This window comes from Dipodomys merriami, unplaced genomic scaffold, assembly GCF_024711535.1.
Source record: "Dipodomys merriami isolate MVZ:Mamm:240054 unplaced genomic scaffold, mDipMer1.0.p SCAF_792, whole genome shotgun sequence".
In the NCBI taxonomy this organism is placed as follows: Eukaryota; Metazoa; Chordata; class Mammalia; order Rodentia; family Heteromyidae; genus Dipodomys; species Dipodomys merriami.
In genome coordinates this window covers 1-21,646 of record NW_027206393.1, presented here as the reverse complement: position 1 = coordinate 21,646, position 21,646 = coordinate 1, and positions in this window count along the sequence as shown.

The window sequence follows — 21,646 nt, the reverse complement described above, 5'->3', positions numbered from 1 at the left end:
TGAGGGGCCAGTCACTCCACAACAAAGTGGGATCAACTCCCCTTCTTTTTTTTTTTTTTGGTCCGGTCATGGCGCCTGAACTCTGGGCCTGGGTGCTATACCTCAGCTCTTCAGCTAAAGGCTAGTGCTCTTCCACTTGAGCCACAGTGCCACTTCTGGCTTTTTTCTTTTTGCTTATGTGGTGCTGAGGAATCGAACCCAGGGCCTCAGCATGGAAGGCAAATGCTCTACCACTGAGCCACCTTCTCAACCCCTCAACCCCCCTTCTAATGCAGCTGTTTTTCCCATACGCGCCATAGGTCCTGTGGATGTGGACTGTCAACAGCAACTCCAATATTGGCCATCTTCTACCAGTGATCTACACAATTGGCACACCCAAAATGCCCCCTTTTCTGAGAAACACCAGAATTTAATTTGTTTGCTTGAAATTATTCTCTTTACTCATCAGCTCACTTGGGATTATTTTAGTCAGCTTTTACAGGTCCTTTTTACCACCAAAGAGAGAGACTATATCCAAGAGGCAGCCCGGAAACATATCCCTGGCCCCACAGGAGCACCTATCACGGATCCTGCCCTAATCGCTGCCCATTTTCCTGAGAACCAACCAACAATTGCGACAACAATACAGTTGAAAGTAGGGAGCGACTCCTTGTCTATCGCCAGGCTTTGTTGGCATGTCTCAAGGTGGCGGCTTGCCAACCTACTAATATGGCCAAATTTAGACAGGGAGGAAGTGAAAGTCTGGCAGCATACCTTGAGTGGCACATGGAAGCTCTTAGTCAATATACCCGTTTGATCTTGAGACCCAGGAGTTGGCTCAGATGATTATGTTTGCCTATATAAATCAAGCTGCACCAGACATAAAGTGAAAGTTGCAGGCTCTAGACAGACTTAGTGAAAAGTCTATTAGGGATCTAGTAGCTGCAGTGGAAACGGTTTACAATAAGAGAGAGACAGTAGCAAAGACAGGAAAAGAAAGACAAAGAACATGAAATTGAGTGTGAAAAGAGCCACCAGCCAAAGAAAAGAGGCTAGACTGGTTGGACTTGCCACTATCGCATGCCGAGCATACCTGGTTCACAGATGGCAGCAGTTTCATTTGAGAGGGAAAAAGGTATGCCAGTGCAGCACTCACCAGGGACACTAAGATAGTGTGGGCAGAAGCACTCTCCCAGGGAATGTCTGCACAAAGAGAAGAACTAGTGGCACTAACAAAAGCCTTACAGATGGGAAAAGGGAAGAGACTAAACATTTACAGGGACAGTTGGTATGCTTTTGCCACTGTGCATGTCCATGGAGCCATTTACCAAGAGAGGGGGTTGTTGACAACTGAGGCAAAGGCTATTATAAACGAACAAGAAATTTTAAGACTCATCTGGGCCTTATGGGAACCAGCAAATATTGCCATCATGCACTTTCCTGGCCCTCAAAAGGTAACTGATTCAATAACCAAAGGAAATAATTTGGCCGATCAGGCAGCTAAGGAGGTGGACCTCCAGGCCAGAGTGGAAGTAGACCCAGGGCCACAAGGTTTGCCTCCTGAGCCTCAGTACTCCCAAGGAGACTTGGAGTGGATAAAGAAAATTTACATGGCCTATAAACCCCCAAACAGAGAAAGAGATAAAGACTGGTGGAAAACTGGTGAGGGGAGACTTATCTTGCCATAAAGATTGGGCAAGAGGTTTCTTATGAGAATCCATCGGGTCTCTCACATGGGAACTCGAAGAATGGAGAACTTGCTCCTACTCTCAGAAATAAAAATCAGGCAAGGAAATCAACTCATTGAGGACACTGTTAAAAATTGTAAAGCCTTTCAGCTCACGAATGCCGCTAATCAACTGGTTACAAAAGGAGCTCGCCTCCATGGAGATAGACCAGGTGTGTATTGGGAAGTAGACTTCACAGAAATTAAAACTGGAAAATTTGGATATAAATATTTGCTAGTTTTTGTAGACACCTTTTCAGGATGGGTTAAAGCCTATCCAACAAAGCATGAAACTGTGAACGTCATATCTAAGAAGATCCTGGAAGAAATCCTACCCAGGGATGGCTTCCCATCCACCACCGGGTAGGAAAATGGCCCAGCCTTCGACTCAAAAGTAAGTCAGGGAATAGCCGCGACACTGGAGATAGATTGGAAATTGCACTGTGTTTATAGACCCCAGAGTTCATGGCAGGTAGAAAGAATGAATCGGACTCTAATAGAGACCTTAATTAAATTGGCCTTGGAGACTGGCACAGACTGGGTATCGCTGCTTCCTTTTGCCCTGTTTAGAGTAAGAAATTCATCCTATCAGCTTGGCTTTACTCCTTTTGAAATAATGTATGGACACCCTCCACCCATTATCCCTAGCCTTCAGAATGAATTGCTTGCTGATTTGGATGATATTGAATTTCTGTGTAAGCTTGACTATTTACAGCTGGTACATAAGAGGATGTGGACTGGGTGTTTGTTCGAAGACACAACCTGAGATCTCTGGAACCACGGTGGAAGGGACGTTACATGGTGCTACTGGCTACACCCTTAAGGTGGATGGCATTGCTGCTTGGATCCACTGCTCCCACACCAGACCAGCTGACCCCTTTGCCCTGGACAACGGTGGGGAAACATGGGAAGTCTCCAAGCATCATACCCAACCACTCTGCATACACCTCAAGAAAAGAAAAATGAGCTGATTATTATTGGTATTGTTGTTTAAAAGTATAGCTAAGGTCAGTTAGGGACCATACCCGTTCAAGATCAAGAGCTGTTGGAGTTTAGTTTGAGGCTGGAGCCACAAGACCACAAGTCAAGGGGGGAATGAAGGGTTAAAGTTTTGAGGCAGTGACCCCTTGTTGCTTGTTTCTAGCAGAGCAACACATGGTGGTAATCCAAACACCTGGTTGGTTGTGTGCCTTTATAAACCCTGCAAATCTTTACCTTGAGGCTCTCCTCCTAGGTGCTGCTGTGGTGGAGTGTAGGATGAGACCCAACCTGCAGCCTGTTTAAATAAAACCTTAAAACAGCTGTAAAGTCTGACACTCGGTGGTCTTTTTGGTGGGATCCTGCGACTGGGGTATAACAATGTTTCCATTTTTCTCTAGTACTCCTCGAGATTTAGACTAAGGGTTTGTGTGGAGTGGCTCCTCAGTGAATCCCTGAGGAAACCATTTGAAGCCTTCTCAGGAGAACGCCATTCAAGCCAGCAGAGCAGGAGAGTCTCTGAGACTATTTTCTCCAATAAACCATCAGAGAACCAGAAGTGAAGCAATGGCCCAGAGGGTAGAGCTCCAGCTTTGAGAGAGAAAACTGAGTAGGAGATACAATCCAGACCAGGAAGGAAAGCCTGGGAATTGCTTAGGTCCAATTAATTACCAGCTGGCAGGAAGTGGAGCTGTGGTGGTGGTAGAGACTCAGCCTTGAGAAAAACAGCTCAGGAACACATCAGGCACTGAGTTTAAGTCCTAGGATGGCCACAAAAAAGTTCAAAAAGAGAAGGCCAAGTTTATGTATCAGTGCCCCACCTATTTATGTGTGTGTATATATATTACCTCCTATAGTGCAAACTCTGCTTTTATTTACTGGTTTATTTTTCAGATATGCTAGTTGTGCATACTGCATCATTGTCTTCATTTCAGACTCATTGCTTTTCTCTTCCAAGGTTCTAGGACTGTGTCTTTATATGATGCACACTGAAGATCTCAGCAGCCTTTATTTACATTTTATTATGAGGGCAATCCAGGAACAATCACAAATCTGGTAGGGGAAGAGATCAGGTTTCTTAGAAGTAACCGGAATTAAGAAAATTAAACTTGAGAAAATAAAATGGTAGCATACTTATGCAAAACTACCATTTAGAAAAAATGAAGGGGCTGGGAATATGGATTAATGAGAGAGTGCTTGCCTAGCATGCAAGAAGCCCTGGGTTCGATTCTTCAGGCACCCGTACACAGACAAAGCCAGAGTATGTGCTGTTGCTTAAGTAGCAGCGTGCTAGAGACAGTGCCCAGGCCTTGAATTCAACCAAAAAACTGGCAAAGAGATAGCTACCTAGGTAGGATGGATAGATAGATAGATAGATAGATAGATAGATAGATAGATAGATAGATAGATAGATAGATAGATAGATAGATAGATAGATAGATAGATAGATAGATAGATAGATAGATAGATAGAAATAAAGAGAAAGAGAGAGAGAGAGAAAGAAAGAAAGAAAGAATGAAAGAAAGAAAGAAAGAAAGAAAGAAAGAAAGAAAGAAAGAAAGAAAGAAAGAAAGAAAGAAAGAAGGAAATGAAGAAAGAAGGAAAGGAAGAAAGAAGGAAAGGAAGAAAGAAAGAAAGAAAGAAAGAAAGAAAGAAAGAAAGAAAGAAAGAAAGAAAGAAAGAAAGAAAGAAAGAAAGGAAAGAAGGAAGGGAGGAAGGAAGGAAGGAAGGGAGGAAGGAAGGAAGGAAGGGAGGAAGGAAGGAAGGAAGGAAGGAAGGAAGGAAGGAAGGAAGGAAGGAAGGAAGGAAGGAAGGAAAGAAAGTTGATGGATAAATCTGTTTTTGACATCAGAAGGAAAGAAGGGAACATTCCCAGTCATGAGGCTTTCTGCAGTGTGCCAGGACACCAGCATCGCCTTCACACAAACGCAGAGCAGGATGATTGTCTCTGTCCCACTTCTCAGGCATCCAAGAGCCCCAGAGTCAAGAGGGCAGAGCCAGGTTCTAACTAAGGTGCTTGGAGACAGAAGAGAAATGGCCCTGCCCCTCCTTGGACTGGGGATTTGCATTAATGATGTAGAGAATGAAGTAAGGAGAATGGACTGGTAGAGATAGAAGGGCCTTCAAACTTGACAAATTGAGAGTCAAAAACCCACTCCCTAAGGCCAGAGAGCAGGGTTTTTCTACTCTGTTCCTCCCCCTCTCCATCACTGAACTGGCTCTCTATTGGTAACCTAAAGATAGCCTGAGGCTCCCTTCACATGAGGGAGGAAGGTTAATTGTCATTGTTTGAAGAGACTGAGAAAAGCCTGACCCTGCTCTACCTCTAACAAATGTTTCAGGTTGCCCCCATTGCTGGCTGTGCCTGGAATGAATGAAGTGGTTTTGCAGATCACTTCCCTGTTGAATGTGTACATTCTGCCTCCTAATCCTGCAGGCCTAGTTCTCTTCACCGAGCCTGGCTTTTGAAACTGTTTTCTGTCCTTCAAATACAGTGTTACTCTGGAGTTCTTCCTGCTAACAGAGCTAGGGCTTGGATCCTGAGAACTTCATTTGAACCCTGAATTGGTCAATAATATTTCTTTCCTTCTTCTGTAGCTCAAGAACTCCAAGAACATTTAGAGTGCAAGTAACTTCTCATCACCAAGGGAAACACAGGAATTTCTTAAGCATCTGACCTTTCAGAATAGGAAGTCAGAATGTCCTAGATTTCCCTGCCTTGGCTGGTTTCACCCTGTGAGAGACCTCAGCCTCCTGAGCTAGGGTGATGGGCATGAGGTATTGGTTCTCTGCTAGGGTCAGAACTGTAATGACATTGACAATAGAAGTCAACTGCTTATCACAAAGGGCTTGGGGAGCATATTAAGCCTTTCAACAATGTGCCTTTCAGAACCCTGTAGGACACAAGTTTATAATGCTAGAGTCTGAGAGGCTGGGCTTATGGATGTGCTACACTTGAACCTTGAGGTCTGACTCCAATTCTGGTGTACATCAGCATTCATTTTCCTAAAAATATTTTCATAAGTAGAAAATAGGAAAATTACTTTGATTATCCCTCACTCTTTTTCCAGTTGTGTGTCTCAAACTGAAGCCTGGGCACTGTCCCTAAGCCCTTCAGCTCAAGGCAAGCACTCTACCACTTGACCCACAGTGCCACATGGGGTTTTTTGATGGTTCATTGGAGGTCAGATTCTAACAGGCTTTCCTTCCCTAGGTTGTCTTCAAACTGTGATCCTCAGATCTCAGCCTCCTGATAAAGTAGGTTTCCAGAGCCACTGGAATCTGGAGTATTGTTTTTGCCAGACCTGGGGCTTGAAATTAGGGCCTGGGTACTGTCTTTGAGCTTCTTTTTCTCAAGGCTAGCACTCTATAACTTGAGCCACACCACAGCTTCTGGCTTTTTCTGAGTATGTAGCACTGAGGCTGCAAACCATGGCATTCAGGCATGCTGAGCAAGCTCTCTACAACTAAGCCACATTTCCAGACCCAACCTTACGATTTTATCCCTCAACTTGCCTATCCAAAAGAAAAGGCTTCTGGTATAAATCATCTAAACAAATTCGTATAGGAAGTTGTCCAAAGATAAATAAGACAAAACTCATACTGGGGAAAGAATCTAACCATGTGATGACTTGACAAATGCCTCCATTTAATTAAGTATCATATTTCAAAACTTAATAAAGTATTAAGGAAAATTAGTCAATGTACTGAATTATTGTGTATAATTTTATAATATATGTACAAAACATAATAAATATTATGTGTATAATACTACTAAATACAATAAACAATAAAATGAATAAAATAAAAATTAAATACAAAATTAATAATAATCATAATATGAAATAAAAATACATATTTACCTATATATCTTATATTACACATGTAAACAAATATTTTTTCTACTGCAGGGTCTTTTGTTTTATTTTATTTTATTTGTGAACATACTGTACAGAGGGGTTACAATTACATGGGCAGGATAATGCGTACATTTTTTACCAAGCATTGCAGCTTCCTCCTTTGTTTACCCTTCACAACCCTTCCCAGCCTCCCCCCTCCCCCCCAGTCCCAATCCTTCTCCCCCCCTCCCCCCCCCGCACCGACGTTGTAAAGCTCGTTTTGGACATGACAACTTGTACTTCTCATTGTTGCAACAGGTCCACCTGTATCCTTAAACGACTTGGATTTCCCCATCTCCTCCACAAGTTATACTGACATCAAATATAGTGAAAGCAGGGGTTATACTATGAGGGAGGAATAAACAAAGCAACAAAGAAATAATCTTATAAATGCATTAGAAACACATGCATGAAAGAAAAAAACATTAAAATACATATCTAAGGGTTCATTTTCCTAACATCACATTATTTGACCTTTTCCGCTTGACTCATACATATACTAGATATTGCAAATAAGGGTAACCATGGGGCCTATGTTTATTTGGGCCTGGCTTACTTCGCTTAATATAATTTTTTCCAAGTCTTTCTATTTCCTAACAAATGGGGCAATGTCATTCTTTCTGATGGAGGCATAGAATTCCATTGTGTATATATACCACACTTTCTTGATCCATTCATCTACTGAGGGGCATTGGGTTGGTTCCATATCTTAGCTATGGTAAATAATGCTGCAATAAACATAGTTGTGCTGGTAGCTTTAGTGTGGTCTTGTTTGTAAACATTTGGGTAAATGCCCAAAAGTGGGATTGCTGGATCATAGGGGAGTTCTATGTGGAGTCTTTTGAGGAACCTCCATACTGCTTTCCAAAGTGGTTGAACAAGTTTACATTCCCACCAACAATGAAGTAAGGTTCCTTTCTGTCCACATCCCCTCCAGCATCTGTTGTTGTTAGAGTTCTTGATTTTTGCCATTCTAATTGGAGTGAGGTGGTATCTCAATGTTGTTTTGATTTGCATTTCTTTTATGGCTAGGGATGTTGAACATTTCTTCACGTGTCTATTGGCAATCCTTCTTTCTTCTTCAGAGAAGTTTTTCTTTAAGTCTTTCGCCCACTTTTTTATTGGGCAGTTGTTTCTTTGAGGATTTGTTGTTGGGGGATTTAATTTTTTGAGTTCCAAGTATAATTTAGATATGAGACCATTGTCTGTTGTATGGCTAGTAAAGATCTTCTCCCAATCCATGGGCTTTCTATTGATCTTGCTAGCTATGTCCTTTGCCATTATTTCAGGGTCTTAATTCAGGCCCTGGGAACTCTAGCTTGAAAATCTTTTCCTCAAGGACAGGGAGCTTAGCCTTCACCCAATGTGCAAAAGATTTACTTGGACAGTGAGCTCAAATCCCAGCAATGGCAGAAATACTGGCCCCAGTTCCAAGACAGTGACTTTATATTTGTAACAGAAACAGTTATGTTTATTCAGTTCCATACTGAACACTGAAAAAAATCAGTGTAGAATTTTGTACAGCTATTTAGACATCCATCCCTTAACCCCAAAGTGCTTCTTGAGCACTACATAATTTTTTGTACTTTTTTTACTTTAAAAATGTTGTACAGATGGGTCACAGTTACATGAGCAAAGTAATGAATACATTTCCTATTGAGCATTGTTGCCTCCTCGTTTGTTTTTCCCCTACCATCCCTTCCCTCCCATCTTCACAACTAACTTCCCTGCTGAGGTCAGTGACTTAATTATTTATTTTTGGCTTGGCATGGGGTTTGAACTCAAATATTGGCAACTCTGTGCCTTCTGTCACATTGCTACAGATTCATCCAGACTCTGAGTTCAAATCCCAAGCTATTAAAGAAAACTGGCAGAAATTCCAAACAAAGGAACTTTATTATTTCAACTTAGTTAATTAATTAATTGATTAATTAATTAGTTAATTAATTTTCCCAACCACGGGGCTTGAACTCAGGTCATGGTAACTCTGACTCAGCTTCACTCTCCCAAGGCTGGGGTGCAGCCTCGGGACCCAAAGCTCATCCTGGGACCCTAGGCCCAGAGGGCTTACAGGAAGGAAAAAAAGCAGAACAGCACAAAAAGGGGGGAGCTGTAGAGGGCTCAGGGATTTACAATTTTTTTCTTTGCATGGTGACCATCCTGGGTCTGAATGACATGGTTTCAAAGTGGACCTGGCCTGCCATTGCTGATGGCTGGCAGGCTATCAGGGAAGCCATAAGCCAACATGTCAACATAGGCCCTCGGTTCAAATCCTAATCCTTACACTTATCAATGGCAGGAGATCACAAGAGACTCATTACTATGCATAAGAATACAGATTGAAAGAGTAGTTCATGCATTTGTCTAGTCTAAAATTGGATGCAATAATCCTAGGATGCTGATTGACCTTAATTAATAGTTTATTAAGCATGCAAAGAATAATATTGTTTCAATGGAGATATAATAAATACCTAAGAGTTGGTAGGAACGTAGTAGATGTCATTCAGTCATAGACAGACAGCTCTGGAACTCTTTAACAATATATATTTATTTGTATACCACCTCTGCCTAGCCAGGTATTGCTGTTTTGGCGAAACTTGGGGCTTGATTTCAGTGTCTGGGAACCATCTGACAGCTTCATTGCCTAGAGGCTTCTGTGCTCACACTCACCCAATCATGAATTGGGCCTGCTAGGCCCTGAGTTCAGATCCCAGGACTGCCAAAAATTTAATCTTTGAGTAAGAAGCCAAGTGTGACACATGTTTTCCTTTTCTGGGAGAGTCCAGGGTGTCAGGCATGATATAGAACACATCTATAAATCTAGATGGTATGTGCTATGATGTAAACAATGTAATAAATGGATAAATGGTATAGGTGTCATCAAAGACAATAAAATAAATTGTAAATAAATGAAAAAAAGAAATAAAATGAATAACAACACTAAAAGGGATAAGGACTGAACATCTGTATGGAAGTATAAATCCTACCACACCAAACACGGTATCTACTGAACATCTATATCGAAGTATAAATCCGATCTTTAAAATGTATATAAGGAGTATGTTTTCCATGCCTGAGGCTTGAATTCAGCCCACCCCCATGAGAAAGCAATGGCGGGAAATCCTGAGAAACTGGTTTCTGGACCATGAAAAGTCATGGAATGTGATCGATCTCATCGAATGAGTAGTTCATGCATGATGTCACTAGGAAATGATAGGCGAGATTCATGGGGTATCACTTATTTGTAAAGCAGTGTTGATTAAGTGTGACAATAATCATCACAGTCATGAAATGAAGGCATCTGGAAAGATCCAAGAATCAGTAGACACATGGTAGATTGGATTCCATAACAGGTTATCGTCTCTCCTACTCTATACAAATGTGTATTATTTGCATACTACCTTCAACTTATGAATGGTTGACTACTGTGTACCCTCCTCCCCACCCCCACCTGGGGGTCCATCTCAGGTCCTGGGAATGGCCTTACTCCTTAGTAGATCACAGGCTGGTGTGCTCACATTGACCTGTTCGTCAATTGGGTCTGCTGGTCCCCAAGTTCAGATCCCAGCAGTGCCAAAAGATTCATCCTGATGTCAGAAGCCAATTGTTGTACCTGTGTTCCTTTCCTGTACAAGTCCTGGGTCTCAGCTAGGATGAAGAATACATGAGCCACCCTGTGGCCATGGGAATAGGTTATTATCCTGTGATCCCCGTTATACCTGTCATCATATACTGAAGAACACAATACATCCATGAATAGCATACAAAATAGAATAACTACACTAAATGCACAATGCAGTCCACACACGGATTTGAATATACATCCCATGTTTAAATGATGCATTCAGGACAATTGTGGTCTCCCTGGTGTTCGATTTCTGTTCCTGGGACCCGACCAGCTCCTTAGTGGCTCACAGTCTGGTGTGATCAAGTGGACCCATTGGGCAGTTGGGCCTCTTAGGCCCAAAGTTGAAATACCAGTACTGCCAAAATTTACCCTGTTGTGAGAAGCCAATCATTGCACCAGATTTCCTTTGCTGTGCAAGTCCTGGGTCTCAGCTAGGACGGAGAATGCACAGGAAACTCTATACTCATGGGAATAGGTTGTCATCCAGGTCACCACAGTTATATCTTTCATCCTAAACTCAAGAAAATACAGAATACATCAATGAATAAGACACAAAATAAAGAGAATGACTACACTGAATGCAAGATGCTGCCCATCCATGTATGGAAATATAGATCCTCTGTTTAAATGATGAATTTATCACCATACTGGCCCCCACCAGGGCTTCATCTCAGGTCCTGGGAACAACCTACCTCCTTAGAGCCTCACAGGCTGGTGTGTTCACCATGACCCATTCACCAATTGGGCCTGCTAGGGCTTGAGTTCAAATCCCAGCCCTGCTAAAAGATTCACCTTGATTTGAGAAGCCAATCGATCCACCTGTTTTCCTGTCCTGTGAAAATCCTGGGTCTCAGCGAGGATGGAGAATTCTATACAGACAACTCTATAGCCATTCAAATACTTTGTTATCCAGGTCAGCATAGTTATATCTATCACCATACTCAATAAAATACACAATACATCCATGAATAAGACAGAAAATAAAAAGAATATCTACACTGAATGCAAGATGCATACAACACTTGTAGGTAAAGAGAGATCCTATGTTTAAAAAAGGCGGGCTTGTTATTTTGTCCAGCTCTGGGGCTTCAAATCAAGCATTGGACCAGGCCTGACATTCTAGTCTTCAAGGATGGTGAGATTTCCCTTCCCCCAAAGTGCAACAGAGCTAACCAGACCTCAGTTCAAATCCCAGCACTGACAAAAGATTCATTCTGTTGTCAGAAGCCAGTCGTTGAACATGTTTTCCTCTCTGTGAAAGAACCGGGCTTTCACTAGGATGTAGAATGCATAGGCAACCATATAACTGTCGGAACAGGTTGTCATCCATGTCAGCACAGTATACCTGTCACCATACTCAGTAAAATACACAATAACTCCATGAATTAGACACAAATTAAGGAGAAGTCCACCGAATGCAAGATGCTGTCCACACATGTATGTAAATATAGATCCTATATTTGAATTACAAATTTATGACTATCTGGACCTCGCTGGGACTCGATGTCAGTTCCTTGGAATGGCCTATCTCCTTGGTTGTTCACAGGCTGGTGTCCTCACCCTGACCATTTCCCCAATTGGGCCTGATAGAGTGTGAGTTCAAATCCCAACACTGCGAAAAGATGAATCCTGATGTGAGACGCCCATCGATCCACCTGTTTTCCTGTCCTGTGAAAGTCCTGGGTCTCAGCTTGGATGGAGAATGCATAGGAAACCCTATAGCCAGGGCAATAGGTTGTCTTCCATGTAAGCACTGTTAAATCTGTTACATTACTCAGTAAAATACACAATACTTACATAAAACAGAAAATAAGGAGAAAAATGCTCCAAAGGCAAGATGCTGTTAACCCATATATGTAAATAAAGATCCTATGTTTAAAGTATTAATTTATGACTATCATGGCCCACCCTGGGGATCCATGTCAGTTGCTGAGAATGTCCTAACTCCTTTGTCGCTCACACCCTGGTGTGGTCACCTTGAACTATTCACCAATTGGCCCTGCTAGGCCCTGAGTTCAGATCCCAGCACTACCAACAATTGGATCATGCAATAAGAAGTCAAGTGTGAAAATTTTTTTCCTTTTCTCTGAGAGTCCTGGGTGTCTGGCATGACGGAGAACATGTCTACAAATTTAGATTCCATGTAATAGGATGTCATCAATGTAATAAATGGAATGGGTGCCATCATTGTAAAATCAACGGTAAATAAATGAATAAAACAAAAAGTACAGGGAACAACCACACCAAACGTGTATGGACTGAACATCCATAGATAAGTACAAATCCTTTATTTACAATGTATATAAATGGTATGCTTTCCAAGGCTGGGGCTTGAATTTTGGCTTAGATTACAGGCCTGACTTTCTTATCTTCAAGTATGGTGAGCTTCTGCTTCTTCCACAGTGCTGCAGATTCACCTAGACTCTGAGTTCAAATCCAAAGCCTGGCAGAATAAATGGGGTGAATTGCCAGCCAGGGAGCTAATCTCTTTTAATTATTTTTTTGCTCAGCAGGGGGCTTGAACTTAGGTTGTGGTAACTCTGCCTCAGCTTTGACACCCTATGCTGGGGTGCAGCCACTGGACCCACAGTAGATCCTGGGATCCTAGACCCCCAGGACTTGTGTGGCAAAAATGTACAGAAAAAATGCAGCGAGATGGCCTTTTTATGTTTTCTTCCTTTGTACAGTGACCCTCCTGGGTCTGAATGACACTGTTGCAAAAGGTACTTCACCTTTCATTGCTGAAGGTTGTCAGACTATTGAGGAAGCCGTAGGTCCACATGGCAATGTAGGCCCTGATTTCGAATCCCAGTCATGACACCAATCAATGGCAGGAGATACTAAGAGTCTCGTTTCCATCCATGGGAATAACAAGGTAATATTAACAATGTCACAGTTGAATGAGTTGATGGTGAATGACGCTCCTATAAAATTAGACAACATCATTTCAGGAGACTGACTTTATTTAATATTTATGAAACATTAAAAGAATATTATTACGTACAGAATGCAAAAATTTCAGGGTATTGATTGATTTACTTAATAGTTTGTTAAGCATGAAAACAATAAGATTAATTACATGGAGGCATTATAAATACCCAAGAATTGGTAGGAATGTAGTCTATATAACTGAATAATGTATAGACATCTCTGGCACTCTATAAAGATATACATTTATTAGTGTACTACCATCTGTATGTCAATCCGTTCTTAGTCAACCGCTGGGGCTCCATCTCAGGTACTCAAGACTGCCTGTCAGCTCAATTTGCCACAGGATGGCAGGCTGACCCTCACCCATTCATGAATTGGGCCTAGAAAGCTGTGAGTTCAGATGCCAGCACTCCCATAAAAATGAATCGTGTAGTAAGAAGCTGATGGTGACACGTTTTCCTTTTCTGGAAAGTCCTGGGTGTCAGGAAGGACGTGCAATACATATGCAAACCTATATCCTATGTAATCAATGTAATCACTGTTCTATGTGTCACAATAGTCAATAAAATGAGTAGTCAGTACATGAATAAAACAAAAAATAAAATAACTACACTAAATGCAATATGGAATCAACATATGTATATAAATATAAATCATATATTTAAAATATAAACAAATAGGATGTTTTCTAGTGGTGGGCATTGATTTCAGGCCTAAGAAACAGACTTGAATTTCTTGAATTCAAGGAGGCAAGCTTCCTCTTCCCACACAGTGCAACAGCAGGGTTACCTAGACCATGAGTTAAAATCCCAGTCCTGGCAGAAAAAAAATGGCATCTCTATACTATGTGATGCCCAATTCGTAGGTATTTCATTTGGCCTCCATTGAATGAAGGTGATTAAATGCTTCATAAAGTATTAATTAATATCGACCAGTGTCCTATAATGTAATTGTGTATAATTTTATCCTCAAATCATTCAAGTACTGCCCATTTAATCATGACATACATCACATTTCTTTGGTAATCATATGAATAGGAATGAGTTTCATAGGATCTCCTGCCATTTGTTGGTGGAAGGACCAGAGTTCAAACTGTGGGCTCCAGCTCCTACCACTTAAACCTGAGGATAGGGAACTCACAGGTCTGTCCAAGAACATCAGCAAAACCAGGCATCAGTGGCTCTCAGTAGTCCTCCTTAAAACTTACAAGGTTGTGAAAGGACGATCATGGTCCAAGTCACCCTAAGCAGGAAAGTCCTTGAGACTCCTGTCCAACTTGTGCCAACAAAGCCAGAAGTAAAGCCATGTGGCTCCAGTGGTAGAGAGCTAGCCTTGATCAAAAGCAACTCACAGATTGTGCCCAGATCCTGAGTTCAAGGTCTGGGAACAAACAGACATACACAACAATCTGTGCAGTCATCCGGCTAAAGCAAGTCACTCTCTTGTCCCCAACTGGATTGGACAAAGTTCCCCGGGAAAGAGGCTGCAGTCATTTTGACTCCGCCCATTCTGTCTGCATCAGAAGATTCCAACCACACCTCCATTGTTTCATTCATGGTTCTTTCTGACCAATGGGGTACAAGAATGGTGGCCACGCCCACATTCCTTGCTGCCCAGTAGCACCAGGAGTCACTCTGTTTGTTGACACCAGTACCAGCAGTTGAGGAAGGTAATGGTGGCTGAGTGGTGAGCAAGAGACTCAAGGCCTAGGAGGACAGGCCTTCCTCAGGCCCACCATGTGCCTGCCTGAGCCCCTGCCACCTCACCCCTTCCACATGGAGCAGCATTTCAAATCTGATGCTACAGGCTCAGACCCATGGTTTCCTCAGGCAATGGTGCAATGGTGTGCAACAAGCAAGCTTGCAGCCCTGACTTGGTCCTGGCTCCCCTGTCCTCTGTTCAGGGCCTGAGTGTCTGTCATGCCTCTGCCATTGCTGCTTGCCTAACTTGGAGCAGCTGCCAAAAGCTTCTGCCAGCAACACGTGAGTGGCTGCCACACAGCCCTGCACCCTGCAACCCCATATCACCTCCCCTCCGACCTGGACCGTGCCTCCCCTGTGCCCCACAATCTGGCCCACGCCCTGCCACAAATGTGCCCCATGGGTGGGGGTGGGTGTTGACCGATGATGCCACCACCATCCCCAGTGGCTAGTGTCCCAGGAAACGGGGAGATGCAGGGTTGGGTGAGGAGTGGGCGCCAAAGATCCCCTGGCCTGGAGCAGTGGGAGCCACAAAGCAGCACATCTGTGCCCTTCCACTCCCTGGTGGGAACCCGGTGGCTTTAGTCAGAGGTGGGGAGCAGCATGTCTACACCTGCCTTCTGGGTTTTTTTCCCTTTTTTTCTGGGGTTTGGGAGGTGTTGGATGCAGAAGATAGACACCCTTGCTGTGTGAGCCCTTGTCTTCTGTGCTCGGTCAAACTTTCACCTGAAGACAGAGAGAGACAGACAGACAGAGAGAGAGAGAGAGACAGACAGAGACAGAGACAGAGACAGAGAGACAGAGAGAGATTATCTTTTTCCTTGTACTGCCTGACTGTGCTCAGGTGAGTGATCAATTGGCAAATTGCAGGTGCTGCATGGAGGAGTCTTCTGTCACCTGTCTGGATGTGTGTGTGTGTGTTTGTGTAGAAGTGGGTTGTAACAAGGAGGCCGAATGCTTTTGTAAATTCTACCTGCTATCTTTGGGGCATGTATGGGCTTCCCAGCTGAAGTCTGGGGGCCTGGAAGGGTGAGAGGCTTGAAGGGGACACAGCATTGTTAAATTACAAGAACAAGGGATCTGTGTGCAATGGAGCTGTGTACTCCCTTGGGCCTGGTTAGTGGCAGTGGGAGCTTGGGAGGACTTGGTAGTGTGTTCTGCAGGGGATGGCTTCCCAGGCGGACAGAGAGCATGGCCAACTCTTAGTAAGGATATGAGTTCTGCTAGTATGGAGCGCAACTGCATAGGTCAGACTCTGGGTCTTCTCATCATGACGTCTGATGGGCGCGGCCAACCCTATTTTAAATCTTGAGCTGTGATCTTCAGATCTCAGCTGCCTGCGTACCTAGGATTATAGGCATGAGCCTCTGGCACTGGGACTCTGGTTCTTTTTGGTATATTAGGGTTTGACCTCAAGGCCTTAGACTTGACAGTCAGGTCTTCTACCATGCGAGTCAAGCTTTTCTGTCTTGGGAATTTCTGAGATGGAGAATTAATATATGCTCAGTCTGGGCTGGATTATGGTCCTCCTATCTGTGACAGGCCTGAGACACCAGGCCCGTTCTTCTGTAGTTGGGATAGTAGATATGTAGTGACATGCTCAGTCATTGGTTTAGATGGATTGTCCCAAACAGTCCACGGCAGCTGATTCTTGACCAGAGGTGAATCTTTGGGTTGGGCCTCTACCATTGGACTTCAATCTCCTCATGGGACAGTTGTGAGGAAACAAGGGATTGATACAGAGGGATCTCTGGAGCATGGACAGGCACAGAGGGAGGGGCCTTCTGATACAGTTCTTGGCAATTCTGTGAACATATGATAGGAAGATACCCGGAAAGATCTCAGATGGTTTGTGTTATTAACGGTGCAATGGGTATTGGATTATGAAAAAAATGGCTCTCTTTCTTTATTACTCTAGCCCCATGAGTAACGGGATCCTTCACTTTGTTCAGTTTTGAAGCTGGGGAAACTGAGGCAGAGAGAAGACGAGTGACCTACTAATGACTCCCAGGTGACAGGAAGCTCTAGCCTGACATCTCTGCCATGCTCCCTAGGACAATGGGTACTATTCAGCCCACTTTTTGTGGTGGGAAGTCCACTTCTTTTCAGTCATGGGGCTTGAACTTTGGGCCTGGGACAGCTCCCTGAGCTCCTCAGCTCAAAGCTAGCACTCTACCACTTGAGTCACAGCACCACTTCCAGTTTTTTGGTGGTTCTTTGGAGATAAGAGTCTCACAGTTGTTCCTGCCAGGGCTGGCTATAAACCACAATCTTCATATCTCAGCCTCCATTGTACTTAGGAGTATAGGCCTGAGCCAACGGCACCTGGCTTAAGTGTAATTCTGACCTTCTTTCTTTCACTTTCTCTCTCAGGAACTGATTCAATGGGTACTGGAAGAGGTGGCACAGCATCCCCATGTGGTGGGAACCAAGGTGGTCCTCTCATTCGGAGGTAGGCTGTGGGTCAGGCACTGTCTCGCTCAGTCTGTTGTACCAGCTCCATGAGGTAAGTCCCCCTGTGCCCTGGCTACACTGTGACAGTTATCCATTGTCCATCTAGCCTTACTGGACTCAGTACTGTGTTCAATGCTCTTTCTAGCAAAAATTCCTGGCTAAAATTATGATACAGAGTTATAGAATGAAAATGTTATGCCATCTTAAGAAAGTCATTTAGGGTTCTTGGAATGTGGCTTCATGGTATGGTGATTGCCTAGCATGCATGAAACCCTGGGTTCAATTCCTCAGTACCAAATAAATTGAAAAGGAAACACTGGAAGTGGTCCTGTGCCTCAAGTGATGGAGGGTTAGCCTTGAGGGAAAAAATGCTGAAGAATAATTCCCAAGCACCGAGTTTCAGCCCCAGGACTGCCAAAACAACAGCAACAACAACAATGAACATTTAGTTAGTAAATGTGAAATAAGGAACCCATACTTGGAATATAAATTGCTCCTTCCATACTGATACCTGACAATAGTTCCTAATACATGTACTTTACCTATGTTAGGATACTGTGTTGAAAAAAATGTTTTGTTCATTAGGTCACGGCAATTAATGCTAGGAATGTGCTTAGATGTCAGGTGAAGATTAATTCTGGAAATTCAAAGATTCCAGGCTTTTGAGTGGGTTCACTGCTAATCACAATGAGAAGGATAGTGTAAGTGAGATTCAGAAACTATTTTGACCTGTCATCTCACCAAAAAGGCAGAGGCTAATTAACAGTTGTGACAGAAGAGAAGGAATAACTCCATATGGAAAGAATATATGATAGTAACTAAGGTATAGCAGAAACCGTTCTAGGGAACCATTTTTGGTTAATAAAGGACTAGTTATCAAATGGGCTTATTCCTCATTGCCTTTAGCATTTAAAATGTCCTAGGCTAGTTTTTAATCTCTGTGTGATGAATGTATCTCCTTCTATGCTGATCTTTCATACCTTTGCTTTCTAAAAATCTGTCTTTCTGCATTTATCTATGAACATTTCCTGATACTAAATATACCAACAAACATGAAAGAGGATGCTAATGTAAGAATCCCATAGCTCACGAGTCATTAATGTAACAAAATGGAAAAGGAGGACATATTTATTTCTATCTTAATTATTCTGAAAAGCTGCAATGTCACATCATTTGGTTCATATTTCCATTCTTTGTCTACATAGTGACATTAAGTGCACATAAATGCAAATATGAGCGGGTGCTGGTGGATCATGCCTGTAATCCTAGCTACTCAGGAGGTTGAGTCCAGAGGATTGTGATTCAAAGTCAGCCTGGTCAGGAAAGTCCTTGAAACACTTTTCTGCAATTAACCCCAGAAACCCGGAAGTAGTGCTGTAGCTAAAGTGGTAGAGTGCTCAAGTTGTGCTGAAGAGCTGAGAGACAGTACCCAGGATCAATGTTCAATCCCCACAACCATCAAAATAGTGCAAATATAGGATTAAGTTTCCCCCAAAGGAATGAAGAAGTCAATAGTAATCTTCCTAAATGATTTAGTAGCACACCTACTTTTGCTGAGTTATTTGTTATGGCTTCTTTGCTAAACATATTCTCTTCTTTAAAAATTGTCAAATATTAGCTCTATAATAAACTTCCTCTAATATTTCTTGTTTCAAAAGAGAAGTCCATAGAGTTGATGTCACTTAGCTTTCTTACTGTCTTAGTTCAAAGCCAGCCCAGGCAAGAGAGTCTGTCAAAATCTTATCTGTAATTAAACACCAAAAAAGCCAGAAGTGGAGTTTTGGCTCAAGCAGTTGAGTACTAGGTTTGGGCCAGGTGGGAAAGAAAGACAACTGTTCAGGGACAGGTGTCAGTCTCTAAGTTCAAGCCCCAGAACCAGCACAAACTAAACAAACAAGCAAACAAAACAAACCCTGGGTATTTCTTTGGGATTCTCCTTAAAATAGTGGTGGTCTGAGAAGAGGCTGCTTTTGCTGATCATACTCACTGGATCCTGCTTTTTTGGAATCCTTATTGCTGTGGAAAACTCAGGACCAGAATAAAGGAATTGATAACTGATGCCTGCCTTCAAATGGCATATTGTTTCCTTTTGCAATACTCTCAACCAGAAGTTTACAGACAAGTTTTATATGAGTAAAGGACACACTCAAAAAAGTCAGGGACAGAGTTTCCTTCCAGCCTTGGATTCTTTTCTTGTACAGTAAAAAGGAAAGCAATAGTTAACTTGAACTTTGTCATTTCTCTATGTTCAAATCCTCTCCTGGGATCAGTTTCCACATCCAGTAACAGTTACTTCCACTTACTTTCATTAACAATTTATGGTGCTGCTCCAGAAAAAAATGAATGTTTTCTGGATTCATTGAAATAGCACAAAGACACTTTTGGACATGAGGTAACACGTGTTTCAGAGACAACTTAGTAAAGACAAATGCAATTTAAATTGCTTATAAATACATTATCAATGAGAATATTTTGTTCAAACTTCTCATGTGCTCTGTAAATTAAGGTGAATTTTAAATGGGAAGAAAGTTCTCAGATCATTTTTTGTGAGTCTATATGCTGTGCAACAATTTGCCAAGAGTACATGAGTTAACAGTAAGAGAAACAATAGCAATTATAGGAGAAAAAGAAGTTCTGTGTTTATGTATAAGTGTTCAATACAATATAGAAGACTCTACAAATAAAAAAACATTGAAACAATAAAGCCAAGTCCAGTATGTAGATTTATGGGAGTGATATAGAGAAAGCATTACTCCTAAATGGAACATGAAGCATGAGGACACTCTTTTTCTAAATTCCGCTTGCTAATCATGTAAATGTGCAAAAAGGAGAATGGAAGAATGATTCTGTTTCCAATGCAAGTCACATATGGGAGAATCGACTTACCTGGAAAAAAAGAGTCTATCTTGAGGGAACAGAAATTATACTAGCAATGAACCTGGTGGATAAGATCACATTTCTTTTTCTTTCCTTTTCTTATATTCCTTTTTATTGTTGTTGTTTTTCGTGGCACTTGAAATATGGGACAGGGTGCTGTCCCTCTGAAACGCAGCTCAAGGCTAGTGATCATCCACTTGAGCCATAGTGCCACTTCCAGTTTTCTGGTAATTATTGGAGAAAAGAGTCTACAGGACTTTCCTACCCGGGCAGGCTTTAAACCCCAATGCTCAGATCTCACAACAACTTGGTTTATGATCACATTTCTAACAGTGTACACTCAGGATATGTAATGTATATGTTCATCTATCTTTATATGAATTCTTGAGTTAAAAATTTGGGCTACAGGTGAGACTTTACACTCACAAAAGTTTTTGAAGTTTAAAAGTTGATACTCCTGGAAAAATAAAACCTAAGAATGTAAAGGAGTCTGGGAAGGTAAATTTGCATCCAGCTTGGACAGTATAGGCTTTGAGACACTACCTATAATTGACCAGCCAAAAGCTGGGATACCAGTCACGAGCAAGATTGCTGAATTTCAGCTTTAGGTTTTTGCATACATACATACATACAAACATACACATACACACAGAGGCACTTATAGGTGCACACAAAAATACACAAATGAAACAACTCTCAGAATATGTAGAAAAGTTAGAAAACAATAGAAAATAGGTCTTGAGTAAAACTAGAATCAAGTAATAATTTTTAATATTAGAAAGCCCTCAAGTGAACTTTCCCCCAGAAGTTGAGAATATTACATAGGTAGGGACCAGAGCTAGTACGAGAGTCAAGCAATCATTCTTAACGGGATAGGATACATAGTGGAATGAATCAGGGAAGCCTGCAGGTGCATCTGAAAATGTTCATATCCTGTGTCAAATGTTAAAACACCTTTGAAAATAGTACATAAACAGTCTGAGCAGTCAGTCTAGTGGATAAAATCATAGGAGAAGTTCAGAATTTCTAGTCAGTTTCTAGATTAAATAAACAAACTATGGCAGGGCAATGTGATACAAGCCTGGAATTCTAGCACTCAGACAAGAGATTGAAGAGTGGAATTACATAACGATACCTTCCCTGGACCAGATAGAATACTTTTGTCTCAGTAAAACAAACCAAACAACAAGAAAGGAATACACAGTTTGGAAGTTTGGCCTAATTTTGTCATTATGTTTTGAGAAGTCAAGTTTCCTATTGAATGCACCTCATACATATCCTCACTTGTGTTTTAAATGTTCTCATCATTACAGAACATTCGTAGATGCAAAATAGCTCATGATTCCCATCTCTCATTCTATTGGATTCCAAATAAATGTTGAAGGATTACAAAAGCTTAAGTGTGGAGAAATAGCAAAGTTCATCTAATGTAGGACTTTGTAGACCTTGTTAAATTAGAATTTAGATTTAAAAT